At 43.2% G+C, this 19,769-nt stretch overlaps 1 protein-coding gene across 4 annotated transcripts in view; it reads left to right on the plus strand.

Moving 5' to 3' along the window:
• The first annotated feature begins 297 nt into the window (after positions 1-297).
• Positions 298-19,769, plus strand: part of LOC128744133 (rho GTPase-activating protein 21) — a 400,890-nt gene continuing 381,418 nt past the window's right edge. For all 4 annotated transcript variants that reach the window (XM_053841350.1, XM_053842035.1, XM_053842130.1 and 1 more), the window contains exon 1: positions 298-1,886. The gene's annotated coding sequence lies outside the window, so the exon portion shown is untranslated. The remainder of the gene's footprint in view (positions 1,887-19,769) is intronic.

Raw genomic sequence — 19,769 nt, forward strand, 5'->3', positions numbered from 1 at the left:
AAATAATGGCAACCTTTTGCTGGCACCCGCAGTTGCTCGCAGTGATGCACGCAGATCACGTTCACAGCAACTGCTCGAACTGCTGTCCGACAAACTGACTGACACAACTGCATCACTGACACGCAAACGCGCATTTTGCACTCGCTTGCGGCCGCCTCGCGCCTGTGTGTTGGTGTTTCGTTCAATTTCTCCATCTGCTTGTGCTGGCTCTGGCTGGCTGGCTAACTGCTGCCAAGCAAGCAGTTGTTTCAGCAGTTGCAGACAGTCGATCGACGTTGGTAGAAGTGCCTACTCTTCCGATATACGGTATAAGTTGCGAAGGTATTGTTTTCTCGCGTTCGGCTCCGGTGCGCTTCTTTTGTGTGTGCATTTTTTCTCGGCGGGCGCGAGTGCGGTGTGCGTTTTTCTGATGCTTTCTGTGCTTTTCAATATTATTTTGTTCACCGAAGCAAATAGCAAAGCTGAAAAAACTGTGTGTGTTGTGTAGGAAAAAAAAGTGCACAGAACGAAACGCGCGGCGGACGCACGGATAAAATCCATTTTTCCGTTTCGTGATAATCGCTTTCGCTACGGTTTTTCGGGGAACATTTTTCCGACGGGCGTTTGTGTGAGTGAGTGACGGTGACGGTGCGGGCGAAAGGAATTCTCGCAGGTTGAAAAACACAGCACAGTGTTCCACTCGGCCGAAGGTTTGGTTTCGGTGGAACAAGCAATAATGGCAAGCATTTTCGCGGAGCGGCGTCGTGAAAAATTTCGTTATTTTTGATTCTGGGCAGTCGAGTCGAGTCAAGTGCGTGGCTGTGTGTGAAAGTTCGGTTGTTTTGCTTTTTTCGAATTGTGTTTTTTGATTTTTTCCTCTCTGTGGCTAACACTTGGATGACGGATTGGGTTACTTGGTTCGAAGAAGAAGAAGAACAACAACCAACAGCCCGAGTACGGGAGGAGGTAGAGGAGGAACCTGACGAAAGTTCAACGAGACAAGAGTCCGAATCGTCTGCCGTGCACCGAGAAGTGGTGAAGACCCGAGCAAAAGAAGAGATCAGCAGAGCTGCTGATCTTGTTCTTGTTTGGAGTTCAAGAAGTGGTTGGAAAATTTTGGATCAAATTCTATCCGTAAAATGTGAAGGTGCGCGGGTTGTGTGGTGCAAAGAACGCAATCAATTTTTGATCGGCAAAAGGCAGGAATTGTTACGTACGTGTGTGCGGAAAGGAAAAACCGCTTGAATCAAAGTTTCAACTTTTTCCTCATGCCAAGTGTTTTGATTTGTACGGCTGTTTTGTGCTGTTTTCGCTGAAATTTCTGCGTGTTTCCGGGCGAAAAATTTATACACATTTTTTCGGTTTGTTGTTCGGTTGCGGAGCGGAGTTCAGTGGCTGAAGGAGTTGAAAACAAAAAAAAATGTTGGCTCCCTCCGACCGGGCAGCCATCGGCTGCTGCTGCTGACCGACGAGCGGACTGTGAAGAATAACCAGGCAGAGGCAAAATAGCAACAAAAATAAAGAAGAAAACGGCCTCCGACGATTACGTTTTACACGTACACAGACGCAAACACACACATTATCGATAGTGTTTGTCTGTTGGCCGGTTCCGTGGTTCCTTTCCGTACGTACATGCCGATGCAAGAAGTTTAACACACGGTGGAAAACGGACGGAAATTAAATACCATTATCTGACTGACGAACGAAGGCAGATGAGTTACTCTTCTCCTAGCAGGAAATAACAATTTAATTGTTCTCAACTTGATCGACGATTGGATTAATACAAACCAAGCAGCAGCAGCAGCAGCCCCCCGTGTGCGGTGGAGCAAGCGGCGGCGCATCAAATCGATTCCCTCCTTGTTCGGGTGGATCGAGAAATTTGGCAGTTCCGAGCAGCTATTTTCAAGGTAAGACTGAATTCCATAGCCTTTCTGGGTTTCTCACTGGTGGGGCGTTCTGTTTTGGGTCTAAATTTTGATGAAAACTTTGATAAATGGGAGAAAAAGTACGCAATGGGTTGCTAAGCATTCGGTCATAGCCTACTTTCAACCCACAAAAAAACATGTTTGAAAGCAATTCAATTGTTTTTAGTGAATAATTGCAAAAAATTTGAAAAAAAAGTGAGAGTACATATTCACGACAACAATGTCGTCCCTTATTTGTTCGAACGGATTCATATCATCCACTGTAATTCCCCCCAAAAACCGACGGCAAGGACGAACAATCGGTCCTCACTCCTCACCGAACGCGCCGGCCAATCTTGTGTCCTGTCGTGCTAGAATGCACTCTCTATGCACAATGCTACACAATTCAAAAAACTGAAACGAAGCCTTTTTTGTCGTTCCATATTTAGCCATCGCGTTTTGCATCGCGCTGTTGTCCTCTTCGCACCGCTCTGCCCTGCCTCGGCCGGTAGCTGTCGAGTTCGGTCTCGGTAGCAGCAGCAGCAGCCAGCAGCGCCGACGTTTTCCAATGTATGATAATTTTTATCTCTGCACGGCCGAGGCCGAGAGAAGCTGGCCGTTTTGTGTTCTTTTTTGCTTCTGGTGAACCGCGGCCTGAACAGTTTCAGCTTTCAGGCCAACTTTGGTCGCACAGCGCAGTGCGTGCATCAAGATAAGCAATCGATTTTTTTTTCGCGGGGATTTTCGACTCCGTTCGGTGCAGCCCCTTTGGGCTCTGCTGAAGTCGTGGTTCAGACAAAAGTCAGCCAGATTCGGAAGTCTGACCAGTAGTACCTACATAACAGCAAGCAGCAGCAGCAGAGGCAATATGTTGTGTGTAGATTTGGGTGGAAAATTGTCGAACCTATCGTGAATGGGGACACATATTTTGGGTCACGACCAGTGCGGGATCATGCAGCGAGTTGATGAATTCGAAACTGAGTCTCCCTCCCCTGGATTCCACATAATTTTTGCTTTGTTCCCTTGCAATCCTTTGAAAGAACTAGTAAACAATTTACGAATCCGACCCGGGGGTAAAAATGCGGGAAATATTTTCTGTGAACAAACCAAAGGTACATCAATGGGTAATTATTTGTCACACATTGCTGTGTGAGTTACTAAAATGACGGACAAACGTCAAGAATAAAAAGCTTGGACAAAACTGCGTCTTCAGCAACACCTTAGATAAGGATCATAGTCAAAAAGTTAAAAATTATAGAAAAAAGCAATGTTTTTTCTAGTTTTAATGTTTACAAAGCCGGCAATTGCAATATAACTTACTCAAGACAGACAGACAGTACCAAACTGGTACTATAGTGAGGACGCATTAGCATAGCATAGCATAGTTTGACCGCCCGTGAGTTGCCCGCGATTGATCCAGATCAGCTGAAATTGCACAAAGAACCATCGAAATGATGCTTGGGAATAGTATATCATTTTCAGTGTGCACCTTCTGATGGTCCAAGTCTGTATGATGATCAATAGCAAAGCTGGCCACGTCCATGCAGGTCAATTAAGGAAGGGAAGGAATATTAGTCAGACACTTGTTGCTGCTAGAGACCGAGGAATCCTCTGCGTCATCCACAAGTGTCATTCAATCATTTAGTCATCACGAGACTGTTAATAGACGACTGGACGATACACGAGCACTCAGTTTACCGACGAAGACTACGTGCTTTTAATACACTCGATCGGCTCATAATAGCGCACAGTAAATCGCTTGATATCAAAATACGTTTGATATATACGAAGTATCTGGCGGTCCAAAGGACGGACTTTGGCCATTTCTTCGACAATCACTACCCGTCGAACCAAATCGATATGTTAACGAAAAATAATATGCGCAATTTTTGGCACCCTTCAACGACGAAAGCATCAGTTCGATACAAATCCGAGAAACACGCGCTAAAAAAATGTAGAATATTGATAAGGAACTCTATCGCCGAAGCCGTATACCAAGCATCAATTTGCGGCACGATATATAAGACCATCAACCCACTTGGAATATAATTAACGGGTTAGAAAGATCATTGACCTTAAGGGTACGTTGTAAGAGAGCGGCTCAGGAGCCAAAACTGATAATGGATTCCTTTAGTAATCGTGGGAAATTGGAAGGATTATCTACGAGATCGTCATGACACCAGCATGACTTACGAGACTCAAGCGACTGTTCGGACAAAATTTAGTCCTAGGTTTATTAGAACCTATGAGCTTGCAAGGATCCAAGATATGACGGCACTTTGTCGCATATTCAGAATCCGTCAATTCGGTATTGAACAAACGGCGCATTACAAAACGATATGCGTGTATCAAATGAAATTTTGTAAACATATTCGACGGAAACCCAGAGGTTATCCACTTCGTGCCGCTGCTCGTTTGCAGACCGGTAAACTGAGACGTTGTCGGCCTTGCTTTACATGGTGGGAAAATATCAAAAGTAATGTACAAAGATATAAAAGCATGACCTATGATGACTGAAGAATATTGGCATTGAATAGGGAAAAGTTCCGTACAACATGCAGAGGTCGGATTCTAACAGTTGAGGTATGCCTGTATTTTAACATTTAGACATTTATCTCCAAATATTAAGCGAGTATCGTGCACTTTTGGACTTCGTTGCTCGAAATGGCTTCTGCTATCAACACTAATAGAAGAGATTCTCAGGAAGAGATGGTATGGTAAACCCGTGCAGCATTCCGTACTGGCAGAGAACTACTAGGAACTAGGACGTACTGTCTTCCTTCTATTTTCGACTGTTCGATTTAGAACTTCCAACGAAATTTTGATAGCTGTTTATAAGACGCGATATTTTTGTATCCACAAATTCTAATCTTAATCCCATGAAAATAGACAAATAGCATTTAAAATATAAAGTTCAATGCCACTGTTTCGCTCGAGTTCGATGTCATAACAGGACAGAGATGCCAGATCTCTGAAAAAGAAACATTTTTCATCCACTTCGAAGCCTAAATAGAACAGCTCGAAATTTAATTGCACAATATCTCAGGTTAAGATACTGTCTACAGAAGAATGCACTCGTACCCGTTCCGCGCAACTTTTAATTAACTTCAGTACAATTCTGCATCACCACCAACTGCACTCACATTAAAAACACATCATCACATCTGGTATCCCTGGTCAGCCAGGAATACCGGAAATACCAGACTTCACTAAAAAGTTCATGCGGCCACTCGAAAAACTGGAGCGAAAACTGTTTGAAAGAACGAAATATGCCATTTGTAGAACAATCTTTCTTTCTTACGAGTCTCTATAAATCTTACGAGATTTAATCAAAAATTTACTCCAGGTCTCTTGAACCGGTGAATATCATTTTATTTGGAAACTAGCTGACCCGACAAACTTCGTATTGCCACAAATTAAACTGTGTTGTACATAAATCGTGAATCTCGGTTGACCTTTGTCACAATCTCGAGTTTTGCAAGTTTCTGAGGACTTCATGGGTGTTTTAATATACAAATTTTCCTCACAGTAAAGTAGAAAACAACTCCCCCCATAGCTCAGCCTGATAAAATAAAGCGGATAGCATTTAAATATCCGCCATCATTACGAACCCTTTTGCTGAACACCAATTCTCGGTTGACCATAACGCGGAATATAGAGTTTCGCAGAATACCATTTCGTGAAAAACCTGACGCGGGATGTATCATTTCACGGAAAATCTTCGTAGAAAGTACCATTTCGCAGGGGTGACCCAACTGAAGGAAAGTAATAGAGGTCAGTAGATCTAGAAAAAAATAAACCTAGATAGAGGTGATCTCTACGGGGGGCTGCCTCCCGCAGTGGCCGGCGCTTCCGACGGCAGGTCGCCGACAACACTCGCGGCCTGTGGCCGTCTCGCGCTGAATTATCTAATGTTACTGTTGGTAGTTTTTGGTGGTCTTGTTATCTATACCTATAAAGAAGGATTTCTGTCTGTCTGTCTGTCTGTCCCATGTTCCTTATAGAATCGAAAACTACTGAACCAATCGGCGTGAAAATTTGCATGTAGAGGTTTTTGGGGCCAGGAAAGGTTTTAGTGATGGTTAGAGACCCCTCCCCCCACTAAGAGGGGGGGCTCCCATACAAATGAAACACAAATTTCTGCAAAACTCGAGAACTAATCAAGCAAATGGAACCAAATTTGGCATGTGTGTGTTTTTGTAGACCAAAATTTTTTCTATGATGAATTGGGACCCCTCCCCACTTTAGGAGGGGGGCTCCTATACAAGCGAAATACAAATTTCCTCATAACTCGAGAACTAATCAAGCAAATGGAACCAAATTTGGCATGTGAAGGTTTTCGAAGGCAAGAATATTTTTTATGATGAATTAGGACCCCTCCCCACTTTAAGAGGGGGGCTCCTGTACAAATGAAAAACAAATTTTCTCATAACTCGAGAACTGATCAAGCAAATGGAACAAAATTTGGCACGTAGGTGTTTTTGGAGACAAAATTTTTTTCTATGATGAATTGGGACCCCTCCCCACTTTAGGAAGGGGGGCTCCTATACAAATGAAATGCAAATTGCCTCATAACTCGAGAATTAATCAAGCAAATGGAACCAAATTTGGCATGTGAAAGTTTTCGAGGGCAAGAATATTTTCTATGGTGAATTAGGACCCCTCCCAACTTTAAGAGGGGGGGCTCCCATACAAACGAAATACAAATTTCCTCATAACTCGAGAACTAATCAAGCAAATGGAACCAAATTTGGCACGTGGGTGTTTTTGGAGACAAAATTTTTTTCTATGATGAATTGGGACCCCTCCCCACTTTAGGAAGGGGGGCTTCTATACAAATGAAATGCAAATTTCCTCATAACTCGAGAATTAATCAAGCAAATGGAACCAAATTTGGCATGTGAAAGTTTTCGAGGGCAAGAATATTTTCTATGGTGAATTAGGACCCCTCCCAACTTTAAGAGGGGGGGCTCCCATACAAACGAAATACAAATTTCCTCATAACTCGAGAACTAATCAAGCAAATGGAACCAAATTTGGCACGTGGGTGTTTTTGGAGACAAAATTTTTTTCTATGATGAATTGGGACCCCTCCCCACTTTAGGAAGGGGGGCTTCTATACAAATGAAATGCAAATTTCCTCATAACTCGAGAATTAATCAAGCAAATGGAACCAAATTTGGCATGTGAAAGTTTTCGAGGGCAAGAATATTTTCTATGGTGAATTAGGACCCCTCCCAACTTTAAGAGGGGGGGCTCCCATACAAACGAAATACAAATTTCCTCATAACTCGAGAACTAATCAAGCAAATGGAACCAAATTTGGCATGTGGGAGATTTTGGAGTCTTGAATTTATTTTACGATAGTTAGAGACCTCTCACCCCTGTGGTAGGGGGATATGGACTCTCATACAAATAAAACAGAAATTTTTGCGAAACTCACAAACTAATCGAACTCGAGAAATTCGAGACTCTTCCATAAAACATTAGTCAATACAAGACCACAAAAACTATCTATAGTAACACTAGATCATTCAGGACGAGACGGTCGCGAGTGTTGCCGGTGACCCGCCGTCGGAAGCGCCGCCCACTGGGGGGCTTGCAAAACTCGAGATTGTGACAAAGATCATCCGAGATTCATGATTTATGTACAACACAGGTTAATTTGTGGCAATACGAAGTTTGTCGGGTCAGCTAGTTGATTAATATTTTATGAAAGAGTTTAAAATTTCTCAAGTTCGATTAGTTTTTGAGTTACGCGAAAATTTCTGTTTTATTTGTATGATAGTCCTTATCTCCCTACCATAGGGGTGAGGGGTCTCAAACCATCATTAAAAAAATTCCTGCCTCCAAAACCCCCTACATGCCAAATATGGTTCCATTTGATTAATTAGTTCTCGAATTATGAGGAAATTTGTATTTCATTTGTATAGGAGCCCCCCCCCCTCCTTAAGTGGGGAGAGGTTTCAATTCACCATAGAAAAAATTCTTATCTCCAAAAACACCCACATGTCAAATTTTGTTCTATTTGCTTGATTAATTCTCGAGTTATGCAGATATTTGTTTCATTTGTATGGGAGCCCCCCCCCCCTCTTAGTGGGGGGAGGGATCTCTTACCATCATAAGAACCTTCCCTGGCTCCAAAAACCCCTAATTGCAAATTTTCACGCCGATCGGTTCAGTAGTTTTCGATTCCAAAAGGAACATAGGGACAGACAGACAGAAATCCTTTTGTATAGATATAGATTCGAGGAGCGTTTGGTGAAGAAGAATGGTAGACTGAATGATACTGCGAAACTTCGATGTGGAGCCAAAAATATATTGCGTAGTTAAATTACTGCGTGGGACTCTAACCCACACTCTCTTCGGTTTGCGCGCAAGTGTTTTGACAATTAAAGTATCAGTACGCGACAGCCTGTATAGATATTAATTAATATATTAGACAATTAATTATCAGGGATCCTCGTACTGTCCTTATTCTTAAACTGAATGAAAGCACTTTATGAACAACGTAACAATCACATTTGGTAAACTTTTACCCCTAGGCCCACTTGAAATCACAAAAGTAATTTGCTTTTACCCGCAATCAGAAGCAAACGCTATCGCTGTTCATTTATAGTGATTAGTGAAAAGCCCTATATCACGTCAAGGTTTATCGTAGGGAAATCGGGACATTCAATTGGACACGTAATTGGATTTGAAATTAGACTTGAAATTAAGCTTGTTGTTGGACAAGAAACTGGATTTGAATTTAACCGTTAACCCTGACACCCTTCTTGAAAATTAACAAAAATTAAAGTTGAAGTTAACGCAATTAATTTATCGCAAAATACCGTGCTATTGAATTAACTACTTTAGACCTGTGCTCTCTCTCAGCCGTTCTCTTCTTTTTTTATACAGAATATTCAAATTATTCAATTTCAATCAAGTCATGTATGCACCACTTTCATGAAAACAAAATAGTGTGTCTGAGTTCACAGTAACGGTTCCCACTGACGGTTCTTTGCACAGAATTGAACCCAGCTGTCTCCTCTGTTTCAACCCCGGAATTTTTTTAGAGATGGTCGGTCACGTGTTCTAGCCATCGTGATTGCGCCAGTGTCCATTCTGCGGAACCAGAGCCGAAATGTTACGGCCAATTGGCCGTACAACCGCGGAACCAGCACATAAACCTAGGACTAATTTTAAATTCCGGGCAAAATTGGGCACTCAACTAGTCTATTTATATATCTATTTATATAAGAGGCTTATGTCTGTACCGAAAACCAGGTCTCTGACAGGACGTCATAAGAGGCTTATCGGTAACTAAAAACAGGTCCCTGACAGGACGTCATTCTTTCGTAGCAATGAGTTATATTATCAGTCACCTCAATGCTGGACTGCTGCACTACTCGATTGCTCAACTGGTTGACAAGACTGCTCGACTGAACTGGTCGATTAGACTGCTCGATTTGAATGCCCGACTGGACTGCTTAACTGAACTGCTCGACTGAATTATTCGATTCGACTGTCCGACTCAACTGCTTGATTGGACAGATCGACTTAACTGCTTTACTGAACAGCTCGATTGAACTGCTCGAGTGGACTACTGGACTTAACTACTCGATTCGACTGCTTGACTTACTACTCGACCCGACTGCTCGACTTAACTGCACGATTGAACCGCTCGAATGGACTGCTTGACTCGACAACATGACTCATCTGCTCGATTCAACTGTTCGATTAGACGCTCGACTCAACTGCTTGATTCCACTGCTCGACTGGACTACTCGACTCAGCTGCTCGAATGAACTGCTTGACTCAACTAGTCGATTGGACTGTTCGAATCGGCTGCTCGACTCAACTGCTCAACCCGATTGCTCGATTCAACGCTCGACTAGACTACTCGATTTGATTGCTCGACTCAACTGACAGCTTGATTCATCAGCTCGACTTAGCCATTCAATCCGACTGCTCGACTGAACTGCTCGATTCAACTGCTCGACTGGACTACTCGACTGAACTGTTCGAATCAAATGCTCGACTGAACCGCTTCACCCGCCTGCTCGACTAGACTACTCGATTCAACTGCTCAACTGGACTACTCGATTCAACTGCTCGAATCGACTGCTCGGTTCAACTGCCCAACTCGACTGCTCGACTGCTTGACTGAATAGCTTGATTTAACTAATCTCAAGTTTTTAGTCTTGACCTTGAAATGCGGTCATACATATATATATTAATATTTTTTTGAAACGATGGTTCTACAATTGATGAAGGGACGGTAGGGAAAGAAATGAAAATTTTTTGGTGAAGGTGGGGAAGAGCGGAAAGGAAGGGGGGGGGGGGTATTGGTAGCTATGCTTGACAAGTAGTCATTTTTCAAAATTTTCATTTCTTTCCCTACCGTCCCTTCATCAATTGTAGAACCATCGTTTCAAAAAAATATTGATTTAACTGCTCGACTCAACCGCTTGACTTCTGTTTGATTCGACAGCTCGACTTAACTGCTCGATTCATCTGCTCAACTGGTCTACTCGACTGAACTATTTGACTCGATTGCTCGACTCAACTGCTCGACGCGACTGCTTGACTCGACTGCTCGAGTGAACTTTTCGACTTAACCGCTTGACCCGACTGCTTGACTAAACCATTCGATTCGAGTGCTCGACTCAAGTGCTCGATTAGACTCTCGATTCAAATGCTCGACTGGACTAGCCGACTTAACTGTTTGATTAAACTGCTCGACTGAACTACTCGATATAACTGCTCGACTTGACTGTTCGATTCAACTGCTCGATTCAGCTACTCGACCGGACTGCTTAACTGAACAGCAAAAATTTTCTACAAGCAATATTTTACTTTAATCAGACTACATAAATGTTGCAAACTGCCAGAAGTTTTAATTCAGTTAAATAAAATCCAATACGACGATAACTATTTCTCGCGTAACTTTTCAAAAGGACCTAAGTAACATTGAGAGACTCTCTTTGGTGTCCCTCTCTTCGGATTATTACGGTGACATATATGCATTTTAACAAAAAAAATTCCACACGCTTAACTAGATAGTGACGCTAGCAACCGATTCATGCAAGGCTGGTGCTTTAAAGTGCATTTGCATTGCCGTGGGAGGTGGAAGAGAAGAGGCACAAAGAGAGTCTCATTGTTACTTAGGTCCTTTTGAAAAGTTACGCGAGATTTGTTTCAGTTTCCGGCTAGGACTCTTATGTACAACTACTCTTAGAGCTATATTATGATACTAGCTGTAACCCGCGCGCGTCGCCTCGCGTCTAATTGAGAGCAAATTGGAGGTACGCTATGTAACTCTATGAGGTGCAACTACGTTACTTTTGTTCGTCTTGAATGCAATCTGGTATGATTGGTTTGAGTTTCTGCTTAATATGGGCGATTATTACCACACAAATACATATCGCGCCCCTCGTTTTGGCTACAGACAAGGCTCTTATATATAGATAAGAGTTATATATGAGCAACATAAGAACTCAAAGAACTAATACAAAGATTAAACATCTTCGCAAACACTGGCCAATGGAATGTATCCGCAGTTTTCTGAATTCTGAAAATATAAATGTTTCCGGATCGTAAGATTCAGGCAAAACTAGTATGAAATAAGCAGTTGGAAATCATCCAGAAGTAGCGTCGACGTGTTTTCAATAAATAGCGTGAAAAGCAGTGATCCGAAATCACTACCTTGTGGCACTCTTTAGATATTCGAGAATTGTGCTAAAGGCTGCAATGATATTTCCACACAGAATCAATGTGAACTCGGAGGTTAATCATATTGAAGGTCACTTTTAGTGGCTACCATACCGACGAGAATCTAATGTGAGCGTTTAAATTATGGTTGAGCATCCAACACTGCTCTTAAATATTTAATTTATGGTCTTCGTCGCCTTTTTGAGGAACAGATTAGCCGATTGGTGGTGTAAATTAATTTGGAACAGATACGACCCCAACTGTATAAATAATAATTACAACAAGTGGGTCGGTAGGTAGCATATCCGCTATAGAAGTTTCGTTCCAGTTTCCAAAAATTTCCTCTTCGAACACGGGATAGTTAAATCATAATGTGTCGGCTTGCGGCTGTCAAGCCGCACGTAGGCCATGGTTCTATCTTTTGATATCTTCCTTTTATGTGAAAAGCAAGAACCTAAGAAAAAACAAAAAAAAACATAGAGTTTATTTCTAACGGCTCACGCCGTAAACAAAGGCCACTCGAAGCTCGAGCGACCGTCCAGTCCAGTGCAGAGGGTCCATACTTTAGCAAAGAAAGTGACCCAAAGAAGATCCCGAGAAACGACGCGAAAGATTTTATGTAGCAGCAAAGTGCAGCAGCAGAGGGGAGAAACCCGATACTATTACGGACGACCGACCGACCGGTTGTTTCGGTTCGGGTCGTCGAAGGTTTACATTTTATTTTCGAAGCCCCTACCCCGGTGCCTAGTTGGTGGCTAGCAACAGAACGGGAGCGGCGAAAAGTTTGCAGTAGGGGCCGTTTTGGGACACCGACGACGACGACGACGACGACGACGACGAAGTGTGTTCGCAAAAGCGCTGGCTGTGGCAGGAGGGAAATTAAATATTCCACCAGTTTCACTTGGGACGAAACAAACTGGTGGAGGGAAGAGAGCGAGAGAGGATAGAGTTGTCAAAGTCGGAAAATAAAGGTAATACGTCAAAGCTGCCGGGTCGGATCGAGTTCGCTCGCTGCCAAGCCTAGCTGCCTGTGGCGATCACCGAAAAAGTAGGTTATGTCCCGGCGAAGGCCGCTTTCGGACAGGGATTTCTTCAAAAAACCACAAATCAAAAATTGTCATCCCTGCCTGGAAAGGAAACCCTGCACGGACGGACGGACGGACGGACCAACACAGGAAAGGTAAAACTTTACGACGGCAATCGATGGTTTGGTCGATGGCCGCCAATCAACCGGATCGCAGGGAAGTTCGTAAAAGTGAAACGACCCGACGACACGGCGAGAGAGTGGTCGGGTCGGGAAAACGAGCGCAAAAAGTATCACAACTAATTTAAAAGTCTGATGATCGATTGTGAATGCTGACCAGACCGCGGATCGGTGGTGGTAGCACTGCCTGCACCGGGTAGGATTCTGCACAAAACAAGCAATCATCATGGCCGTTGTCGGGTCGAATCTTACGTCTGCAGTCGACCTCCTTTTTTGGAGCGTACAAGGAGCAAAAAAAAAATAGCAGATCAAAACTGAAACCCTTATCGAATACGCATCTGTACAGTTCGGACGTTTTCAAGAGCAGCAGCGACGATAGTAAGTCGCAGTTTGAGTTTTATACTATTCTAGTTTCAATCCTAGGAAGATCATTTTGATAGAAAGGAGTCGGTCGCTCGCAGGTTGAACGAACGCACAGGGAAAAAATTTTCAGGCCAAATCAGTGAAATGTCGTCATCCCAAGTAAGCCCACCGTTGACACAAATAAAAGCGAACTATTCATTCCATTTAAAGAGAATCCTAATTGAAAAGCGAATGCCTTGCCGGCCGGTAGGCCGACGCACGTAGCTACACGTACACGTACGGACGACGGTTCAGTTCCCAAAAAAGGGAACACACATCACAGGTGATGATGCGGGCCACCGCGCTTGCTTGCTGGGCTACTGCTAGCAGCAGCAGCAGCAGCAAGAAGATTTCGGTCAAACCGACCCGGAATGGCTGTGGACTACTTCTCAGGTACGTAGGTACCAAGGGAGAATGTCGGAGATTTTGTCGCACGTTCCGACAAAAGCTCGCTCCTTTCCTTTCTTCGGGGGGCCGGTTGCGATTTTTATGGCAGGCTAATTGGAGGGGTGCAGTGCGCGGTTGTGGTGGTGGTGGTGGTTTCTTGAACGCGGATGTCGGGCAACGTGGTTGAAAGCATAATTGGTAGTTGGTGTTTGATGATCTTTTTCCTCTGTCGTAGCATTATTTTATGATACACAGTTTGTTCTGGAACAACGATCGACTTTGGTTATACAATTTGACTCAGGACACCTTGCTTCAAACTATTTAACGTCACCTACGAGGTCGATGTCTCACCCGGTATTCTCACACTTGATTTTGAACCATCATGGGTGGTTGCACGTATCAGTCAAGTATTTTATCAGTTTTGTGGGAAAAACATGTTCAATGTTCAAATTCACCAATTCAACCCATTTCGTCTAACTAAATCCTACGTCGCCTTGAAGTCTATTCTATAAACAGATGGCGAGTCTGCAAGTTGAACTCGTAGGAATTTAACGAGGTCTCATCTTTTTTCATTGCCTCTACCTCACCTGTTCGTTGTTTTTTACGCTTGCTTTTGACGTTTTTTGTCGCCTATTTCGGCTGCTGTTGAAGTTTGTATTTTCGTCTTCTTTTTTAGATGGTTTGTCGTTCTTTTGACGCTTTTCCAACGACTTTTTATTGTGTCTTTTAATTTTTGTCACTGTTTTGATCTATTTTCGTCGTCTTTCCATTGAATTTTCATGTTATTTCCGTCGTTTGCTTTGTCGCCTTTCTCCTAAAACCCGCGCTGAGAAACGCGGCTAACACGCTTACAGACGAACAACGTCACCCGCAGTACCTTGGCTTGCAAGTCGTAAGGGCCTGCACAGTGTCGTCGTCCTGAAAGTAAAAACAAGTTAGAATAAAACTTCTCGATCGGTGGTTTCTACAGTTGACGGAGGAAGAGGCACAATTTGTGTGTCTAAAAATAACCCAACCCACATACGTCGCTACTTTAACAAGGGGGTTGCGCAGTCTCCTTTTGTCCAGCGCCTCTGCGGTTCATAGGTACACGGGTTCCAGCGAGCCATATGCCCTGGCGGGTATTGTGGGCTCAAATCCAATTATAATCTTAGATTATATCTTGGTTCGACCCATGCACCTTCCAGCATTGGACAAAAGGTAGGAGTCACAACGACTACTTGTTAAGCGTAGCTACCAATAACCCCCTCCCTCATTTTCCCGCTCTTTCCCCTTCACACCCAAAATTTTTCATTCCTCCATCAATTGTAGAACCACTGTTTCAAAAAAAAAAAATATTAAGGCTTGACCGCATTTCAAGGTCAAAGACTAAAAGCACGAGTTTGGTCTGATAAACCAATGACCAAAACGCCATTATTAAAGCCAGAATAATAACGAGTGTCCGAAAGAAATACTCATGCCGGCCTTTCGTTAGCACGAGAACGGAGGAGAATGCCCGAGTGGCGATTCGAGTTTTATTACAATCTAGTGATTGTATTTATGACCAAATCGTACTGTACTCCAATGACCGTCTGCGAAGTCTGCGGATAAAGAAGGGTCTTGTCTTAAACATGTAACCCAAGGCTTTGCTTTTTTCTTTTCATTAAACTTTTCCGTTGTCTATTATCTGTTTTCTTTCGTGTTCTCTTTCCTTCATTTTTATTATGCTATGATTCTTTTAGTGTTCTTTTTTTCCTGTGTGGACTCATCACTGCGACCAGTATAGTTGATCTATTGTAATATCGCCCGGGTGTTTGCTGTATGACCTGCACTGGATTTCTTTTTGCTATAATCGCTATTGAGTGAGCGATATGCTTATTAAATTTTATGCGTGCTTGTGTGTATTGGGGTTCACCCTTCCTTCAAAGCTTGATCTACTTTACGCACTTATTCCTCGCTGCCACCAGTATCCCATATTATAGCCGTCCCTGGCGAGGACTCCTCCGTTCCTCTGACCAGTACACTTAACTATAGAATAGGAGGGACTTTTTCACTGTCAATAGGCTTCAGTAGGTAAATATATAGAATTCAGCATAAAGGAAGGGTAAATGAGGGGCCTGAGAATAAACCCATGCTAAAGTCACTTGACATCGAATGGCTTGATTCGACTAAGATTCGAGCCCACGGCCGACCACTCGCTTGTCAAAGCAGACTCGGTAACCTTGCGGCTACGGAGCCCCCTCAAACAATATACACTCAAGTCGCTTTTTACACGGTTTTTTTCAACGCGGATGTGCTTAAAACGCCTTTTTTTGCGTAGTGTTGAAATCCGCAAAGTTTTTTTTACGCGAATTTTGAAAGTTACGCGGTTTTTTACGCGAATTTCGGAATTTACGAGGTTTTTTTTACGCGAGTTTGATTTACGCGGGACGTATCCTTCGCGTAGAAAGCGACTTGAGTGTACACGTATTAGCCAAGAGATCGTCTTAGTTGGAAAACCATGTTCTAGAGCGTAATCCGGCAACTCAACTCATTTCGTCTTACTGAATCGTACGCCGTCTTGAAGTCTATGATGAGTCTGCAAATTGACTTCTTAGGATTTGTTTAGGGCACTTTCACAACGTGAATATTTGGTCCGTTGTGAAGCGAAACCTTCTCGAAATCAAATCGCCAACGAATGTTTTCTACAATGGTATCTGTTGCGATGGAAATCGCCGAGCAGGCAACTCTGTCGCAGAAAAACGAAAAGCGAGCAGTTTGCTGTTTCTTGCAACACAACTTAGCTGAATGAAAGTTTCGCTGCGTCTCGCAACACGTCAGGAAAGCAGAAACGAAAAAGTAAACAAACCGTTTGCAAGTTTCAGCAGCAAAGTGAAGCGACATATAGTTTAATTTGTTAATTATACCGTGTGAAGTAAATATTAAAAGGCTAAAATTGTTTATTAAATCTAATTACACCTATCTTAAAGCTAATTTGGTAACTATGTGAGTAGAATGTGGTAAAATATCTAAATAAAAGTGGTAAAATAAATACAAACTTGCAGAGTCACCGAACAGGTTACAATCAGTGCTGTAGGAGTTAGTGGTGAATGATTTTACCTAAAATATTACACTAGTAAGTAATTAAAATTAAAAATCTAACCCTAAGTGAAACTAATTACAAAATTATGTACAATTCAGTTGATTTGCGGTATCGACGTATTAGAGAGATCGGATTTAATCTGCAAGAGGAAGATAAAAACGGATCTGAAGACTAAATTTGTAAGTTTAATACAAGTTAAAAAGCTAGATTTAAATTAAGAATAAAATTGTATTTACAGTTTGATCAGTCGTTAAGGAATACGCTGATTTTTCATTAAACGGTTAAAAGAATCCGAACAGTATCAGTGTATGAACCAGGATGTGGAAGAGTTTTGTATGCACAGTTGAGGAGAGTTATGGCCCGGGATAGACTGTATTTCAGTCGAATTTTTAGGATTGTTTTTCATATGCTTGATGATAGAATTAATGGAAAGTTTCAAGGTTTCAATTTCCCCATACATTTTCTTTATGATCTTCGTGCTTTACAGACACGAACGTTAAGTACGTTCTTAAACCATCTATTCAATGTGATTTGGATTGTTTCCATTTAAGAACGCTTTTTAGTGTCCTCATTCCAGGCATATACTTGCTCGTTAAGATGCGTGTACGCCTTTTCCACAGTTCTACGGTTAACACCGATAATAGCACTGTCGAACCTCGAACCCGAAGATCATGTGGTTTTCTGACGATGGTACCGGTTCTTTACACGCCATCGAATAGCACACCTTCTAATCTAGATGTTAAATAAACCACCTTACTTTCAACTATTTAACGTTGATCAAAGAGATCGATATCTCACTCGCTATTCTGACGATTGATTGTGACTGACGCCTAGCTGAATCATACGCCGCCTTGAAATCTATAAACAATTAGTGAGTTTGTGATCATTTTCATTTCTTTTGGATTCCTTATCCCAACCCGGTCAAGGATTTGTACTGTAGCTCTTTTTCTCGAATGTATTTAAGGCCATTTACCCAGAGACAGGTGGAAAATTATCTGTTTAAGGTTTATACATTCGCAAAGGAAGGGAATATGTCTCTGTCGGAGACAGAGAATTGGTTCCCATTACTTTATACTGCAATTCAGTTGATTGCTTTTCTATTTCTTTCCTACACTTTGTTTCCTTCTAATTTCATTCTATAAACTGTGACATTTTGATAGATTGCTACACCATTTTATTGTGCGCCATCTTCCTCTTACAGGTCGGTTGAAAGAGAAAAAGTCTTCTTTTGTCCTGGCTTACGTAAGAGTTTTAGTAGTAATAAAACTGACTTAGTTAACTGCACTAGCCAATAAATGGAAAAGCACATTGCGTCTCGATGCAGGAAAGCAGCAGCGCCACAGTGCAGTGGAGGGAACCACTCGATCGCTCAAAACACCCAAGAGATCCACCCAAAATCACCGCTCGCCCAATCGAATCGTGTAGTGATCGAAATGATAAAATCACGATCTCATTACGGTCCGGACGCTACCGAGCTACACACGCGCCTCCGTCGGAGTTCGTCCAGAAGGGAGGCGCGGCCACTGTTACTTGCGAAAGACGTCAACGACAGCAGACGGTCGGCCGGCCACAGCCTCACGAAGTAATCGGAGATAAACGGAGTCATGCTGCCGGTTGTACGTACGTTGCTATACGCCAGATGCTTCGTCGGATCGTCGTCTTGGCCTGCCTGCCTGCTCCAGCCAGACATGAGGTCGAAGAGATTTTTTTTTTTCGTACATCACACAACTTCTCTTATTTACCATATTCAATTTCGCCACACTCTACCCACCCAGAGAAGAGAGCAGCACGTATATCGGCTGCGATTCAATTTCATAATTGACGGATAATTATTGTTATTACACATTTCGCTTTCAATAGCCTGCGCCCACTCCACTGCGCCCGACTCCGTCGCCTTTCCCCGACACTGAAGTCGCACGAAATGAGTGAAAGAGTTGCACAAACTCAATGACCAACAACAAATAGCCGCGATGTAAAAATGTGTATATCAATTTCCCGAACGACCGAACGCGGCTGTCTGATTGCAATCAATCAGCCACTAAGGAGGTGAAGGAGGGGGGGGAGCAGAAGGAGGTGAAGCAACGAGCAACCGTGTTCGATCTAATCGAAGTCTGCGCGGTGCGGAACCTAATCATCATCATCATCGTCAGCATCATCATGATCATCATTAGCTCTGAGTCAGCTTCCGTCAAATCGAAATCACTAACTAATCACTTGGCGATCAGTTTTCTCCCCGAGCCGAGCGGGAAGAAAGTGACGCCCAACCCACCCAAACCTCGCCTGGGAGCAGGAGGAGGGTGGTTCCTGCGGGTCGTAATTTCTTGTCGATCACCAACCGCACCCCCACCCCCACCCCGTAGTAGTCCGTTTGGATTGTTGTTAGTGAAATTGCGCACCGTTCGATGGTTGCTCAGACTCAGAGTAGTACGAGCCGGACGCATTGTTGTTGATTAGTTCAACCAGCATTTCAATGTGAGTGAAATGTGAGACGTGGAAAAGTGCTACCACTAATCGGGCCCCGTCTAAGAGGTCTGCGCTAGTATAGTTATGGTTTAGTCGCCCGGTCTCTCGAGTGGTTCATAGTCACGATTGATTTGAAATTGAGTTCGTTATTAGATTGGACGCGGCGCAGTCCCGCTGCTAATAGTGATATATCGTGCTCGGTTGACGACGGTGAAACCGTCCGGGAAGGAGGAAGGCTGTTTACATTTGGCGGCCGGCTACCTTATTGCTTTTCTCGGATGTTGGAAGCAAACCAACCGAAGTCGATTTGCACAGGCCAGGGACCGAGTAATCGAACCGACTGATTAGAGTCCGGTCGTGCAGCGTGAAATTAACAATGAATAAGCAATCTGCGCAACAACAATGTCGGACGAACCAACGATCCCTTGCACGGACGTCATCGACAACAAAGGAAAACACTTGTCGGACTCACAAACTGTGCTGTGTACGCTTCTAACGGTGCACGGCTCTAAATCATCGCGTTATCATCGACCGACAACGACGACAACGACAACGACGATGGGTAAATCCGAAATGCAAACCTACATATTTAGCTAGAAAGGGGCCACTAAAGCACACCCGGATTTGGTCCAACACTGAACAATATTTAATTAAACAAATCTCTCACCCTTAT

The sequence above is a fragment of the Sabethes cyaneus genome, chromosome 1 (assembly GCF_943734655.1).
Source record: "Sabethes cyaneus chromosome 1, idSabCyanKW18_F2, whole genome shotgun sequence".
Taxonomy (NCBI): Eukaryota; Metazoa; Arthropoda; class Insecta; order Diptera; family Culicidae; genus Sabethes; species Sabethes cyaneus.